The 15,852-nt window shown below is 34.0% G+C and overlaps 1 long non-coding RNA gene across 3 annotated transcripts in view; it reads left to right on the forward strand.

The window, feature by feature from the left end:
• Positions 1–635: 635 nt before the first annotated feature.
• Positions 636–15,852, forward strand: part of LOC116094827 — a 44,379-nt gene continuing 29,162 nt past the window's right edge. Inside the window, exons 1-4 of one of the 3 annotated variants that reach the window (XR_004120344.1) lie at positions 636–745; positions 8,987–9,214; positions 9,604–9,771; positions 13,630–13,774. This is a non-coding gene — a long non-coding RNA (uncharacterized LOC116094827). Of the gene's footprint in view, positions 746–8,986; positions 9,215–9,603; positions 9,772–13,629; positions 13,775–15,852 lie in introns of those variants that run through there. The other 2 variants (XR_004120343.1, XR_004120342.1) reach the window with 2 other exon arrangements.

Genomic DNA, 15,852 nt, shown 5'->3' on the forward strand with positions numbered 1-15,852 from the left:
GTTCTTCACGGGTAGCTGGGCACAGCTCTTGCAGTTTCCTGGTACAGCAGACAGCAGTCTTTAGTAAGTACGTTCATGTAAAAACAAAAAGGTGACAGACTACTAGAGTTAAAATGATTTCCTACAAATGTTTAAAATTTATGCAAGTAAAGCAGCTATCTCTCTAATATCTCTCTAGGCATTATCATTTCCATTTCTTCAAGTAGCTAGGAGAACAAAGCACTAACTTTTATATGATTTATACACCACATATTGTCTAATGTTTGTTTCCTAATCCTAGTAATTGAATGGCCTCATGCGTTCTCTTTCTAATACCATTTGTTTCTAGATTGTATATAAGCCTTTCTCCTATAAAATAAACCCATATATCAATCGCCTGTATTTTATTGATTCCCTTTTTCTATCCATCCCTTTTCTTCTTGAGACCACTTTAACTCTCTATTCTTGATGTCCTCAAGTTCACCCTTGCTAAATAATGCAGTGGTCATTGTACTGAAGGGCACATGTATTTTCTCATATCTCCAAATTCAGGGTCAAGTCTGGGAATTAACTCTTTCTACAAGGACCATGTAGAATTTTATGGTCTTTGTGGTTCTGTTGTTTAGAACCTTTCCTGTGGCCATAACAATGCTCCAGGGGCAGGAACTATATCATACCTCCCCTTACACAGCCATGTTGGACCCAGCAATGAGAGCAAATTGTTAAGAACTGGACAACTGTGACCACAGAGAGCTTGGATTTAGCTGTAAGAGTTAAAAGGAAAAAGATAGCTAAAAAGATAGTTAAAGATATAGATAGTTAAAGATAGTTAAAAAGAAAAAGAAAAAAATTGAAAAATTGAACTTTCAAGTTTAAAGATGAGGAGAAATTTACATAAACTAGTCAATTAATAGTGAGTCTGAATAGCAGTTTTAAGATAATACAACAAAATATTAAGGAGAGGTTTTTGCACCATGCAGGTATCTATTTTCTTTGAGAAACACTGTCCTTGTTTTATTGAAAAATAATATGTGCTTAGTTAAGCTAAAAGATATAATTTGAATTGTATGTAGATGGTAAAAAATATCATCCTTCTAGGCAATTTTAGTTCTCGCCTTTGAAGACATGAATGAACAAAAGAGTTGGCAAACACACTCCTTTTGTTTATTATTTCTTATGATTTGTATGCATTTCAACTCAAGTATTGTTTACTTATATGTTATATTCAGACTAGTAATGTTACTGTACTATTTTCTGTAGTAATTTTTGTTTCTCAGTATTTCCTATGGATACATCTGTAATTGTGATCCAATGTCAATTGTTTTCCCTCAGTTGTGTTCTGCTCTTCCTATTTGTCTGTTCTTTCTCCTGCTTGCCTAAGTTATAAATCATTGTTAACAGTGGAATCTTTTGCTTCATTTCATTATCATATAAAGATAACTCATATAACTTACATGCTGTCAATTGACATGGGATGTAATTTTAATAATAATACTTATGTTTCCAAAGAAACCTCAGTACAGTCATTTGTTTTATAATTGATGTCTTATTTGCAGTCATGTTTCCTATGAATATAGTATATGAGTTCTCTGGTATATGTGGATCAAATAAATTGCTTAGAGAACTTTTAAGAATGTACATATTAAAATTATCCAAGATATAAATCTCAATTCTGATGTAAATATACTAAATGTAGTTTTAGATATTCTCTGAAGATACTAAAAATCTGTCTTTTCTGTGCAATAATATTTCAAAAATTGGACAAACATTTGTGTTGGTTCTGGAGGTTCATTCTAAACACCTTCAACTCCATCTTGCTTCAAAGAGGCAGAGTCAATCACCAGCCTTCAGCAGTATCTATGCAAACAGCTTATTTGGATTAGATTTTTTTTCCAATTGCTCCTTGCATTAGCTGTTCTTAGTCAAAGAATATTCATGAACACCCTTTTGTATTAAAGTCTGTGTGACACTGGTATTTACTTAATTTTTTGACTAGAAATAGAAAAGACTCAAGACCTCTGGTAAATATATTAACAAAATAATGTGACTTCTGGATTTGAAGGTTTTCAAAAATTAAGAATGTTCATCCATAAATATTTTTGACTTCTTTCAGTTTTTCTTTGATATTTGTTTATTACCTAATAATTTTTTAATATCAGTTGTTTTCAATCAACTGTCTTCCTGTGATAAATTTCTGTGATATGAAGCTCTGTAACTGCGTCTTCTACAAAAATGAATCACTTCACCCAGATAATGTTAAATTTTGTGAATTATTTGATTTTGCTGACTATCTTTTTGCTGACCACTACTTACGTAGCTATCTTTCCTACTTAATTTTATACATATTTTTAGCACTTTATTAAGTATTGGATATCATTTTATATGTGTAGAGTAAAAAAGTGACCCCAAATATATGAGGACGCTGTAATCACTAAGTATTTAAGAAAATCAGAGTGAATATTACTTAAGAGACGGAGGAATTATATATGTACATATATAATATTACATATATAATAAATTTACAGTATATTTGTATATATATACACACATATACAGTAGATATATATGTGTGTTTATATATATGAATGTGTTTATATATATGTGTATATACATATATACAAATGTGTATGTATTTACAATAACAGCATCATAATGAAATCAGTTCAGGGTAGTGGGAAACTGAATACCCAGATATTTATGTGTGTGAGTGAAGCTAACATTTTAATTAATAGTTACATTTTTCTACCATTCTGGAAAATTTATCTACTATGAATCAAACTTAACATATTATTGCAGAAATTTATGATAGAATGATTTGGGCTTCTCAGTCCTGTTTCCTATGCTTATCTATCTTTTATCAACCCAGAGTTTTATTTATTCATGCTATCACTCAACAAATCATACTTTTGTTACACTATTTTTAATTATTGTTGAGATTATAATTACATTTCACCCTTAACTTTTGTTCATGAAAATTTTCCTATATGCTCCTCCGTACTCTTAAATTCAGTTTCATTTTTATTAATTATTATTGCATTCACTTATGTTTGTACATATTTATTCTTAAATGTAACCTACTCAGTCTATATAATATTAATGGGGTGTTTGTTTTGAGACTGACAATTTGGTATTAAGTCACCAATTCTTAATGGAGAATATTAAACAAAACCAACACAGAAACAAAATGTACTGGAGCTTATTTTCTCCTTGTAGTTATTGATCCAGTTTTGGAGATCCTTTCGATATTATTAAAGTAATTTCCAGTAAAATATTTAATTGCGTACACCATTCAAAATCATAATATTTGAATGGAGACAGATATGACATGGTCTTAGGAACAGGGCATGTGGACTCAAGAATAACTTTGACACTGTCATATATATGTGTATATGTATATATATATATATATATATATATATATATATATATATATATATATATATAAAACATGTGGTAAGGAAAAGGGTGTCTAGTCAATTTTCTACTTGGTTCAGATTTTGTTTCTGATCCAAGGATTAGAGAAAGGGGGAGGGATACAAGGTCGTCCTATCTACATCCTGGCAGCAGTCACAACAGAAGCTTCTTACTGATTGTGTATTTAATCCACTCCTGTTGGCCTTGTAGTTAATGGAAATTCCTCTCAAAGTCTGACAATCAGTTGACAGTGAGTCCTAGTTCAGTGTTGTGCAATTTCGTTTTCTTAAGTCTCCCTCTAACTACCTTAGTGAAAAGGGGAAAGTGGCTATTTCAAGGGTTTCTATCCAGATGACATTTTAAACTAGAAATGAAAGGATAGGCTTTTGAATTTCCAATATGCTAGTACATTCTCTATAAGAAATAATTAGGTCCACTACAAAACAGATGTGCTATACACTGACCACATAGAAAAGGCTAAGGGAGTCAAGCAAAATAAATAAGAATTTCAGTTTACTAAATTTCTACTTTAATAACCATTATTCTCTATTTTTTAAAAGCTGTATGGGATCCATAAGCCATTTCTCATACTCTCCACAAAGCAATGTTGACATTTTAAAAACATAAATATAACTGAAAAGAGAAGGTACCTTGCATCTTCAGTGTTGTAACTATTCCAGAATAAACAGTTTGATAGCAATCAGATATTTTTGACACTAAATAATGAAATTCTTTCATGTTCTTCCATTTGTTTCATAACCTTATTTTCTTATTGGACAGTTTTAAATTAGATTATGAATATTCATATATAAATAAATATTGTATATAAAAATGCTGATTTTATATGTTTACTTTTACTTTTCTGAATTTTGTTATATATGAGTTTATTTTATAGTTGAGTATATCTTTGAAGACTATCAATACAAAAAATCAAGAATTGTTTCCTAAAATCAGAAAATACAAGGTCAAGTTGAAAAAAGCAGAAAAGAAAAAAGAAAAAATTGAAAAGCAAAGGAGAAGAAATATTGAGATGAAAAATTGAGTTAGGACATTAAAATATTCATTTATAAAGATATACAATAGATTTAAAATATTACTAGTAAAAGTCTGAATAACATATTAAAGGAAATGTTACATAACATCATTGAAAGATAATTAAAGTGGCAGTTTCAGATAAAGTAATTTCAAAAATTAGTATGAAATGAAATGAACAGTAAACTTACCTAAACTAAAACTAATTGCATAATTGATATGAAAATAATTTTGCCTGAATAGAGTTTTAAACCAATTTTAACAAATACTAATGTAATTTGCAACTCCTATTACAAGTCAATATATTTGTAAAATGAAGAATAATAGTGTCACCCTTGTTGTAACTTTGTGAGACTAAATATCATTGGAATTAAGGAATACTTCCAAAGGAAATAATTTGTTATGAATAAAACAAGAATACTAAAATGTGTCAGTCTTTATTAACAGATACATACATACATACATAACATATATAAAATATTGTCTTGCCAATACTAAGATGAGATCTGTAGTTTCCTAATAAAAAAATTTATTATCAGATAATATGATTGCCTAACGTGATACATAAATTTATTTAAAAAAACAATATAAGCCTTTGAGTGCTTACCATAATAAATACATGGCAATACTGGTGAATGACACAAAGCTTGCACACTAAGAGCAAATATGTATTATAACTTCGGAGAATTGCCTTATCATTTTGGTCTGAAATACACATATCATTTTAAAAGTAAAACTTTAGAAACACAGTTAAGTTACAAAAAAGAAAGGCCACACAATATTACTATCATTATTGACTAAATTACTAGTACTGTAGAATATAAGAAACCAATAAAAGTCAATGAAGTATTGCACCTTTAAAGCTTTTCTTTTAAAGGTGATATGATTGCCAACATATAAATCTAATGAAATCTCAAAGCAATAAGAATTAATCAGAAATTACAGCAAAGTTGCCAACTACAAGAACAAGATCCAGAAATCAATACCATATATACACAAGCACCAGCTAATTCTAAAATGTAATAATAAAACATGCTTCTCTGCAATAACAGCAAGAGTTGTAAGTTATCAAATAATGGATTTAATAAAAGGTGTCTAAGACATTTATTTAGAAAATTACTGAGATATAAAAAACCCTTAAGTAACCAATGAATTCAGCTTTTCTATTGATGAAAATGCTACATATTGTATAAATTTATCCTCTGATACTCAATAATTGAAATAAACAAAATTACTGAGGAAAATCTAATAAGATAATATGAGGAAATGACTAAGAATACTAACCTAGCAGGAAAATCAATGTACAAAATATATTATGAAACCAGTAGATTTTTTTTTTTTACTATCAGGGTTTTGTAGTCAAGAGAAGGTGGACAATATAGAAAATATAAAGAGGATATTGACGATGTAGAATTGATCATATAAATGGTGAAACTATGGAAAAAAATCAATGGGAATATGATGCATTTTCAAAGATCATTAGAGTCCAAATGACTATTACTATAATAATATAGTAATCTACTGTATGTGTGAGCTTTCCATTATGGTACCACACAGCTGAGATAAATCAATTCATAAAGAACAAAGGCTCATGACTCAGACAGAACATACTGGATGTTTTCCATTCCAAGAACTTTCAATGTATTAATTCTACCAATTCAGTGAAGTTTCTTCTGAAACGTAGGGGAACTTTATTTCAAATTGTTGTGAAACTGTAACACTCACAATGATACTAGGTAAATATTTCCATTCTAAAACGCAGAAATACGAAAATAGAAAAAAATAAATAGAATAGTATCAAAGGAGACAAGAAGTCATAATAATAAACAAGGTCAAATCTCCCACATCTCCATGCCTTATGCTTAGGGTGCAGTGGTCAGAGGTTGACCGTTCTTGAGATTTACTCATTCTTTTCACATTAGTTTGTTGATTTGAGTTTGCTGATTTGAGTTTGCCCCTGACTGAAATAGTTGAGCTCATGAGTCATTCTGTGTATCTGGCATCTTTCACTGTCTGAGATCACTGTTTCATGTTTAATTGTTCTTTGTGTAAGTTCAATTTTGTTAATTCCTCTGTATATTGCAGTCCATGTTGTGTAGATTGATTTTATTTTGGACTCTGACCAGAATGACAGGGGATAGGCAGATCACAGCCAGTGCATATGGTAGATAGCATTCACCCACAAATATACACAGAAGTATATACATGCATGTATGTGTGTGTGTGTGTGTGTGTGTGTGTGTATGTGTGTATGTGTGTGTAATACATTTACATCATTTAAGTTATACCATGGCCTAAAAATAAACTCTTGAAAATTAATTAAATTGTAAATTATGTTTATATTTTCTGTTTAGGAACATTAGGAATAAACCTTATAATGAGAGCATCATAAATAGGACTATCAAGCAGTGGATAGTTCTATGACAGGTTACCAAATCAAAATAGGCAGAAATTTGAAAACAGCATGTATAAGACAGGGCAGAGTCAAACATGTGTCTAATAAGACTATAAAAATAATTCCAAATTTATAATCAACTCAATAAACAATAGTGAAAGTCAGAAAAAGTCCATTCATAAGATTAGCAATATGAATCTGTAGGAGTCCAGAAAGATGGCTTGGTATCAAACCTTGGTTGTCAACTCAGCATACATTAGAAGTAGAAATCACGACTAAAGAATTAGCTCCATCAGACTGGTTTGTAGCATGTCTGTGCAGGAATTTCTAAATTGGTAATTGAGACAAGTCCTATCTTACTGTAGTGGATGGTTTTTTTCTCTATGCTCATTGTTGGGAAAGGTCTAATAAATGTAGTTGTGGACAATAGTAATAAGTGTTCCTCCGTGGTCTCTGCTTTAGTGTCTGCCTGAACTGGTTCTCTGTTTCCTTGATTATGGTTTCCTTGAATATGAATAGGTAAAGTGCATTAGTCTCTTTGCTTCCCAATATGCTTTTGATCAGTTATTGTCACAGTAGTAGAAAAGCAAACTAGACTGTGTGCATTACTCAAAAACATGAGTAGCCAGAATAAAACAAACAACAAAAAAGCAAAAGTCAAAACAAAACAAAAGAAAACAAAGAAACAAAAGCAAAACAAACAAAAAAAACAATGAAAATAAAATTTTACATTAAAAGGTTATTTTCTTTCATAGCCTTTGATTTTTGTCAAAATACCAAACAGGGGAATCCTACAATTCAATAAAGATAGTAAGTATGTTGATTCGTTGGCATGTCACTTTGGGAATAAATAAATTGCCAATTAGCAGCATCAAAAATTGGACTTGTACACAAAAAGTTAAGATCTATATTTACTAATAATAAATGATCAATTGCAACATTTTCACATTTATAAAACAAGCCTATGAAAATTTTTTTCTATGCTACATGTATTGGCAAAACTAGCATCATGGATATATTTAACAAGGGAATGGATAAGCAGTAATGGACATATGAGTGAATAACATGTTAACATATGTTTTCTTGAAACTGTGTACCTAAACAAGGCAGTTACATAATTGTATACTGTTACCAACCTCCTGTATTCTGATTTGTTGTTTACGTTTTATTTCTGGTTCACAGTATTACCCCAGTGGCAATCTTTTTATATGATCCTGTGTTGTGTCTGTTAGATGGACAATTTATTGGCTACATCTACCAGGAGGAATATATGGTTAAAAGAATACTCCATAAGAAATTCTGTTGGAGAACATTGAGACTATGTTATAAGACAACACTTCTTGTACTTTGCACTCTCTTCTCCAATATCACTTGCAGTGGAGTTAGTAAGATGCCAAGTTTTAAGGTTTTTCAGGCAAGTTTCAGGAAAATCCACTTACCAGCTAATTGAGCTTATCAGCTGACAGACCTAGAATACCCTGGCCATTCTTGAAAATTGTTTCTCTAATCCTGGTAACACATTTAGGTACCTGTACCACACATTTATAATTTTATTTCAACCTTAAGAAAAATCTGGACACAGACATACTTAGTTGAGACTTTTATAGGTTTGTAATGTTTTAAAATTTGGTGAAGTAGTATATATCATTGTTTTCTTTTTAAAGATTTATTTATTTATTATATGTAAGTTCACTGTAGCTGTCTTCAGACACACCAGAAGAGGGCATCTCATTATGGATGGTTGTGAGCCACCATGTGGTTGCTGGGATTTGAACTCAGGTCCTTCAGAAGAGCAGTCAGTGCTCTTAACCATTAAGCCATCTCTCCAGCCCTATATCATTGCTTTTAACTTTTGAAAGAATAACATTTTTTTAAAGATTTTTATATAATTATATCATTTCCCTTTCATTTCCTCCCTCCAATCACTCCCATATAATATTTATGGCTTTCTTAAAATTCATGGCCTCTTTTCATTAATTATTATTACACACAAAAGGACAGAATAGACAGAATATACACATTCCTACATATAACCTATTCACTTTGTATGGAATTACTGGTACATATGTTTTCAAGGTAAGCATATGGTATTGATGATACTTTCTTGGTGTGCTCATCCCTAGAGAAAACTAACTACATTCCAAATATGTGTCCTTATACCCACAGATAAGTATAGTCCAGAACCTTCACCCAGGAAACTTCTCTTCGCAACACAGAAAACTACATTGAATTAGGATGCAGTTATGGAACCCAGACCCAGATGGATACATCTACAAAACTACTTTCACATCTAAGGCCTAGGCATCATTTAATAAGAGGGGATGAAACATTCCTAAGAGCCAGAGGATATGTTTATTTGCTGTGAGACTGTGTCTCATAATGTTCTCAACACAGGTAGTAAATAAGTACATAAGCAATAGCTACTCTATAGTGCAAGGTGTGGAGCTCTGGAGGCCTCAGCTTTACAAAAGAAATGTTGAAAGTAGTATGATTTGTAAGTACTCTGTCATTGATGCTATGATTTCCATCTCAGGCAAAGCTACCAACATATCTGTGTAGTTTTCACATGTTTTGTCATTCAGAAACCATGTGTAAGAGGTATAGGCCTACATGCATGTGTTAATGTTGGAGCTGTGGAATCTTTAAGAGGAAGGGACGTTTAAAGTACATCATACTGAAATTGAAAGGCACTAATTATATTCTGCAGAAATAAGTTCATCAGTAGGTCATCTCCTTTTTTAGTACTTACCCATACAATTCCTACTTTGCTTCTACATACCCAGGTGTGAGTTCTTCAGAGGCTGATGGAACAAAGTTATCTCATCTTGTATTTTCAGCCTAGTACCAATCACCTAATAAACCGATTGCTTTGTAAAGTATCTGATGTCAGGCATCCTGTACAAGAACAGTAAATAATATAACTCCTCTGTTTTTGTTTCTCTTTTGTTTAGGTAAGTGGATATTTTAGAAATGTACTTGTATTGCCTCTAGGGAAGGAGATTTATATCTTCAAAAAATAATGTTATATATGATCTCTTTCTTTGTTTTAAAAAGTTTTCATGACCATAATTTTCAGAATACATACATATGGCTCTTTTTTCTAAATATAGAAGTACATTTAGTCATGTGCCATCTACTTAAGACTGCTTCCTGAATTATCATTTAGACTTTTGAATAACTTTCTCAAAGTTTTATATGCTGGAAGGGATTGCTGGAAATAGTATGTATTCTGCTTATTTTGAAACCCCACTGGCCTCTGTAAGTCCAGCTATACTTTCAAGTAACTTTCTACTGAATTCAATAACACATTGAAAATGATGTATAACATCTTAGAAGTTCATATGCCCAATGTGACTATCGTTTTAAGCTTTATATTGAAGACAATGCATTGAATGCTTTCCAATCTGACTATGATAACTTTCTCTCTATATAAACCAGTATGAGTTGTTTATGTATTTATTCAAGTGTTCACATTAAGCTTGTGCTTCCATCACAGCTGTTTGTTTATTTTCTAATTGCTCATAATAAGAACCTAAAGTGAGAGTGTGGAGAGAGCTCCAAGACTGTGCATTACTTACAGCTTTTGCAGGAGACAGGGATTTGATTCCCAGCATCAACTCCCAGTAGCTCAAAACTCCCTGTAACTTCAAGAGATTTATCAATGCTCTCGGGCTTTTGTGAACACCTTCTTTTTCTCAAACCCAATCACCAGTGAGACACATAACTAAAAATAAAATAAAGGTTGAAGAAAACCCAATACATTTTTATTTATAGACACATAAGGCACTAATGTGTCTAACTTTGCTATGTTGTTTATTGTCTTTACAGATATAAATGTTAGATATTATTTATTTTCTATCATATTTCACATATTCTTAGTCACAAAAAAGTTGTTTATTCATGTAAAACTTCATGAACAAAGTTTATGTTTAGAAAAATATCTTTTGGTTAAGTTTGGTTTTAGAATTTAAATAAATATTTGTAAATATCTCTTTATAGATAATGTACCGTTATGCAATTTTATACAAGAATTAATATTTGAAATTTCTAATTTCTTTCTTTCCTTGTCAAAATTTTATTTTAAAGTTTTACTGTGTGTGTTTATATTATACCTGAATTACTCTATATTTTCTCTTGTTTAAATTTTGTGGTTTTGTGCATAGTATTTTTGCCTGCCTATATGTCTGAGTGTTAAATCCATTGGAACTGGAGTTACAGACAGTTGTGACCTGCCATGTGGGTGCTCAGGACTGAAACTGTGTTCTTTGGAAAAGCAGCAAGTTCTCTTAACCACTGACCTCTATCTCCAGCCCCCATATGTATTTTTCCATTAATTTATTTATTCACTTCCTATCCCAATAACAGCTGTCCCCTCGTCAGAGTTCCTCCTTGACATGGCCACTACCTCTACCAACTTCCCTTTGTCCTGTGACAAAGCAGAGGCCTCTCCTGGAAAACTTGCCACCCTAGCACATCAAGTCACTGCAGGTCTAGGCAAGGCAACTCAGAGAAATGGGGTAAAATAGTCAATGGAGGCAGATGGAAGGAGGGAACTGGGGAGGAATGGGATTGGGGAGAGGTGTGGGACAGCAGGATCTGGCGTGGGGAGCGACAAAGAAAGAGCCTGGAGAGTGAATGGAAATTGTTGCTGTGTTCAGTGCATCTCTATGACTTGCCTAAAAACTGGGATGGGGGAGGCTCCCTGGAGTTTATGTGGATGACTCAAGCTGAGATTCCTAGCAGAGGAATATATGGAACCTCAAGTGGTCGCTTTTTTTTCAGTCAGGAAGGACTATTACTAGAGGGATAAGGACACCAAACCACACAGAAAATCTTGAAACTTAAATTTGTCCTAACTAGTTATTCTACAAGGATAAAGATAGAGCAGAGACTGAGAGAATGGGCAACCAATGACTGGGCGATCTTGAGACACTTCCCTTAGCCAAAAACCAATCCCTAACACTATTGATACTCTGTTGTGCTTGCAGACAGGAGACTAGCATAATTGCCCTCTGAGAGGTTCCACCTAGCAGCTGATTGAAAGAAATGGAGAGACTCACAGACAAATATTGAGTGGAGCTTGGAGAGACTTGAAGAGTTGGAAGAAGGACTGAGGGCCTTAGAGGGACTAGGAATTCCACAGGAAGATCAACAAAATAATTAACCTGGACATTTGGGGGCTCCGAGAGACTGAACCACTAACTAAAGAGCATACATGAGCTCGAATTAGGCTCCCTCACACATATGTAGTACATGTGCAGCTGAATCTTCATGTGCATTCTCCCAACAACTGGAGCAGGGCCTGTTCTTAAATTTGTTGCTGAATCTCTCTCTCTCTCTCTCTCTCTCTCTCTCTCTCTCTCTCTCTCTCTCTCTCTTTTGCTCTCTCTTTTTCTCTCTCTCCTCTCTTGTTCTTTAATCATTTTTTACAGTCTTCCTGGTCTATCCTTCTATCCTCTGATTGTTTGACATCCCACACCCCTCATTTCCAAGAGGCTGTTTACACCCCAACTCTCCACCAGACATCCACATTCCTTGGAGTCCCAAGTCTCTTAAGGGTTACATGCATCTTCTCTGACTGAGTACAGACTCAGCAGTCCTCTGCAGTAGTCCAGGTTAGTTGAGACTGTTGGTCTTCCTATGGGGTTGCCCTCCTCTTCAGCTTTTTCCTGCTTTTCTCTAATTCCACCACAGTGGTCACCAGATTCTGTCCTTCAGTTGGGTGTAAATATCTGCATCTTTGACAGTGGGAGGAAGGACAGAAGCCAAGAGGGCCAACAGAAATAATCAAAGCAGGCTACCAGGGAAGTAGGAGTTGGGGAGACCCTCTAGAATGTACCAGAGACCTGGGAGGTTAGAGACTCTCAGGACTCAAAGGGAGGGACCTTCGATGAAATGTCCCATAGTGTGGAGAGAACACTTGTAGAGTCTACATCCAGTAAAAAAGACAGGGCACTAAGTGGAGGGGTGGAGTTGCCATCCCACAGTCAAAAACTCTGACTCAGAATTGTTCCTGTCTGAAAGAGCTACAGGAACAAAAATGGAGAAGAGACAGAGAAAAAGGAAGTCTGGCAACAGGCCCAAATTGAGTTCCAGCTCAGGGGGAGCCCCCAAGGCCTGACACTATTACTGATGCTATGGTGTGCTTACAAATTGGGGCCTATCATGTCTGCTCACCTTAAAGGCTCAACAAGCTGAATTACTCTTTAATTAGACTGCTTTATGTTTCCATTTTTTTCTTTGCAAGAAGTAGAATAAGAAAATTCTTGTCAAAGATCTGCTTAGTAGTCCAGTTACCAAATTTCTGTGTAACTATATATGCTGTGGACATACATCTGTATTAGCCTAGTGTTCAGGCTGAGCTGAATGTCATTATGATAATGGATTGTAATAATGAGCTCCTTGTATTGACTTTCTCTCTGCTCTGAAGCCTCCAGGACCAAGGCACTACATGGCTTCTGATTATTCTGAAGTCTGTTCCCATCTGGTTGGCTTGGTGTGTTGCACAGCAGTCATTCTGGGTCAATCACTGTCCTTTAGCCTTGAATAGAGCTCAGTGAATCCTAGTTCTTTGTATTCTGTGAATTTCGCTCTGATTTATTTTATTCTTTTTCACTTTTCTTTTTAAGGTAAGATTGAAATGAATATATCAAAGATTATTCCCAGATAGATAAGTTAGGTGTAGAATAATAAACTTTAATTGCTTACAAAACACACATTTTATCGATATGCTGCAATATTAAAATTAGGCTCTAAGATTTTATTTTTAATTTTCATTTACTGTCTTTCAATTTTTCCTTACCATCTAGAATTAAAATGTCAAACAAAACACTGAGGAGTTACACCTGGAAGGCTTTGTTCTGATCCAGATGCGGGAGCTGGCTGATTATCTCCCCGAAACCCTGAGAATTTATATCATTGCACTTAGCAAATAAATATGATGTATGTGGCAATGACTTCCTGCTGTGAACCATTTCTGAAGTGCCCAGCCTACTACCCATCCTGATCAACTGTATATGTGCATCATTTTTTTCTTTTATTGAAAATACTATTTTTATTTTGCTCATGGTTTCCCCTCCTTCTGCTCATCACAGCTTCTCCCGTTCTCTCCTCCCAACTGGATACACACCCATACATTTTCTTACAGCACATGAGAAACAGAAGAGGAAAACTACAGGGTCTGTGACACTCTACAGGAACCCATCAAAGAGCTTTGCTTGACTTCTCCCTGTCATCATCATTCTAGTTATCTCATTCTGTGTGGATTCATCACATGTGAGAGAACTCTGTAAGTTGTTGTGGTTTCACTAAAACAGCTTCCTGAACGTTTATCAGTGATATGCTCATGATGGGGACTGAGCAATTGTTGTCTGCCATCTCTATTTCTCTTCTTCCTAATTAATGGTGTGAGGGAATTATAAGTATAGTTTTTCTCTGACATTTATTCATCTCTATTATTATATACCTTACTTATCTAAGGCTTGATTATTAAGACGTGAACTCAGACAAAACCTTCCTGTATTATGAGTTAAATTAAAATTTCTTTTTTAGAAGGTAATCACTTCAGATATTTTATTATAGTAATATGACACTGATTTAGAAATCTGACATTCTTGGACACCAATAGAATTGCTGTTAAGTATCTAAACCATGGGAATTTGAGGCCCCTAACCAAACAAGCTTTCACAGTTTGTGAAGGAATTGAAAATATTGTACCTGTGTATCTCTGGGATCAAGAAGAAAAGTAGGTACATTCTTACCACTCTGTATAGATATATCAATGAATTCCTTAGATGGGAATTAAAAACACTAGTTACTGAGGTAACTGGCAAAGTAACTTAGCAGTTGTAAGCTACTGCAATTTTCAAGCCAACTACTTCAGTATAAAAGAGTGTATGAAAAATTGAGTCAGTTACACATACATGACCCACTGCCCTGCTTGATTGTTGTAAAATAAGAACTCTGGACTGAGGGAACTCAGTAAGGTCCACTACCACAACACTGGAAAGATGGAAATTAACTTCATGGATACTAGTTCCAGCAGTGGGATCTTCATGTCAGAAAGGTAAATTCATGTTCATAACTGCCTGTTCAAGCTACAGAAGCAGTTTGCAGTATGAGAAAATGTAGCCAATACTAACAGATTCTACAAATTCAGTGGATGATCCATTGGGAGTTAAGAATGCTTAGAAAAAACTCAGAATTATCATCTATCACTGGCAGAATGAACATGTAGATATGAATATAGGAGGCTTGGCCCCAAGGATTATAAATCCATGTTTCATAGATCATTTCTTACCTTCAGTCTGGTAAAACACACACACACACACACACACACACACACACACACACACACATTGAATAAATCACTGGGGGAGAGATTTGAAAATAACTTTGGAAGATGAGTGGCATGCACTATATGCCCAGTTAAGCACATTTCCAAGTTTTGGGATGATTTCATTATCTGTTGAGCATGTACATAAAGGACAACCATATTCATCTTACTTTCAATATAAAGGTCTGTTTACAGAAAAGACTCTAGATTTCCACAATGTTTCTTTCATTTTTTCTTTCTTTTTTTAAATTTTTTTTGATATAAATATTTTTTTTCATTCATGTACTTTTTTTTTATTTTACATATTTTCTTTATTTACATGCGAATTTCTCCATTCCCAGTTTCCCCTCCAAAAAAACAAAAAAACAAACAAAAACAAACCCCTGTTGCCTCCCTCCGCCCCATGCCTGCCACCCCGCCCTCTCCCACTTTCTGGCCCTGGCATTCACCTACACTGGGGCACAGAACCTTCACAGGGCCGAGGTCCTCTCCTCCTATTGATGACCGATTTTGCTATCCTCTACCATACACATGCTGCATGACCAATCAGACCCCTCTATGTGCAGTCCTTGGTTGGTGGTTGAGACCCTGGGAACTCCGAGGGTACTAGTTAGTTCCTGTTGTTGTTTGTTCTAAGGGGCTACAAACCCCTCAGCTCCATTGGTCTTTTCTCTAATTCCTTCACTGGGGACCCTGC

Source organism: Mastomys coucha, unplaced genomic scaffold (assembly GCF_008632895.1).
Source record: "Mastomys coucha isolate ucsf_1 unplaced genomic scaffold, UCSF_Mcou_1 pScaffold17, whole genome shotgun sequence".
NCBI lineage: Eukaryota > Metazoa > Chordata > Mammalia > Rodentia > Muridae > Mastomys > Mastomys coucha.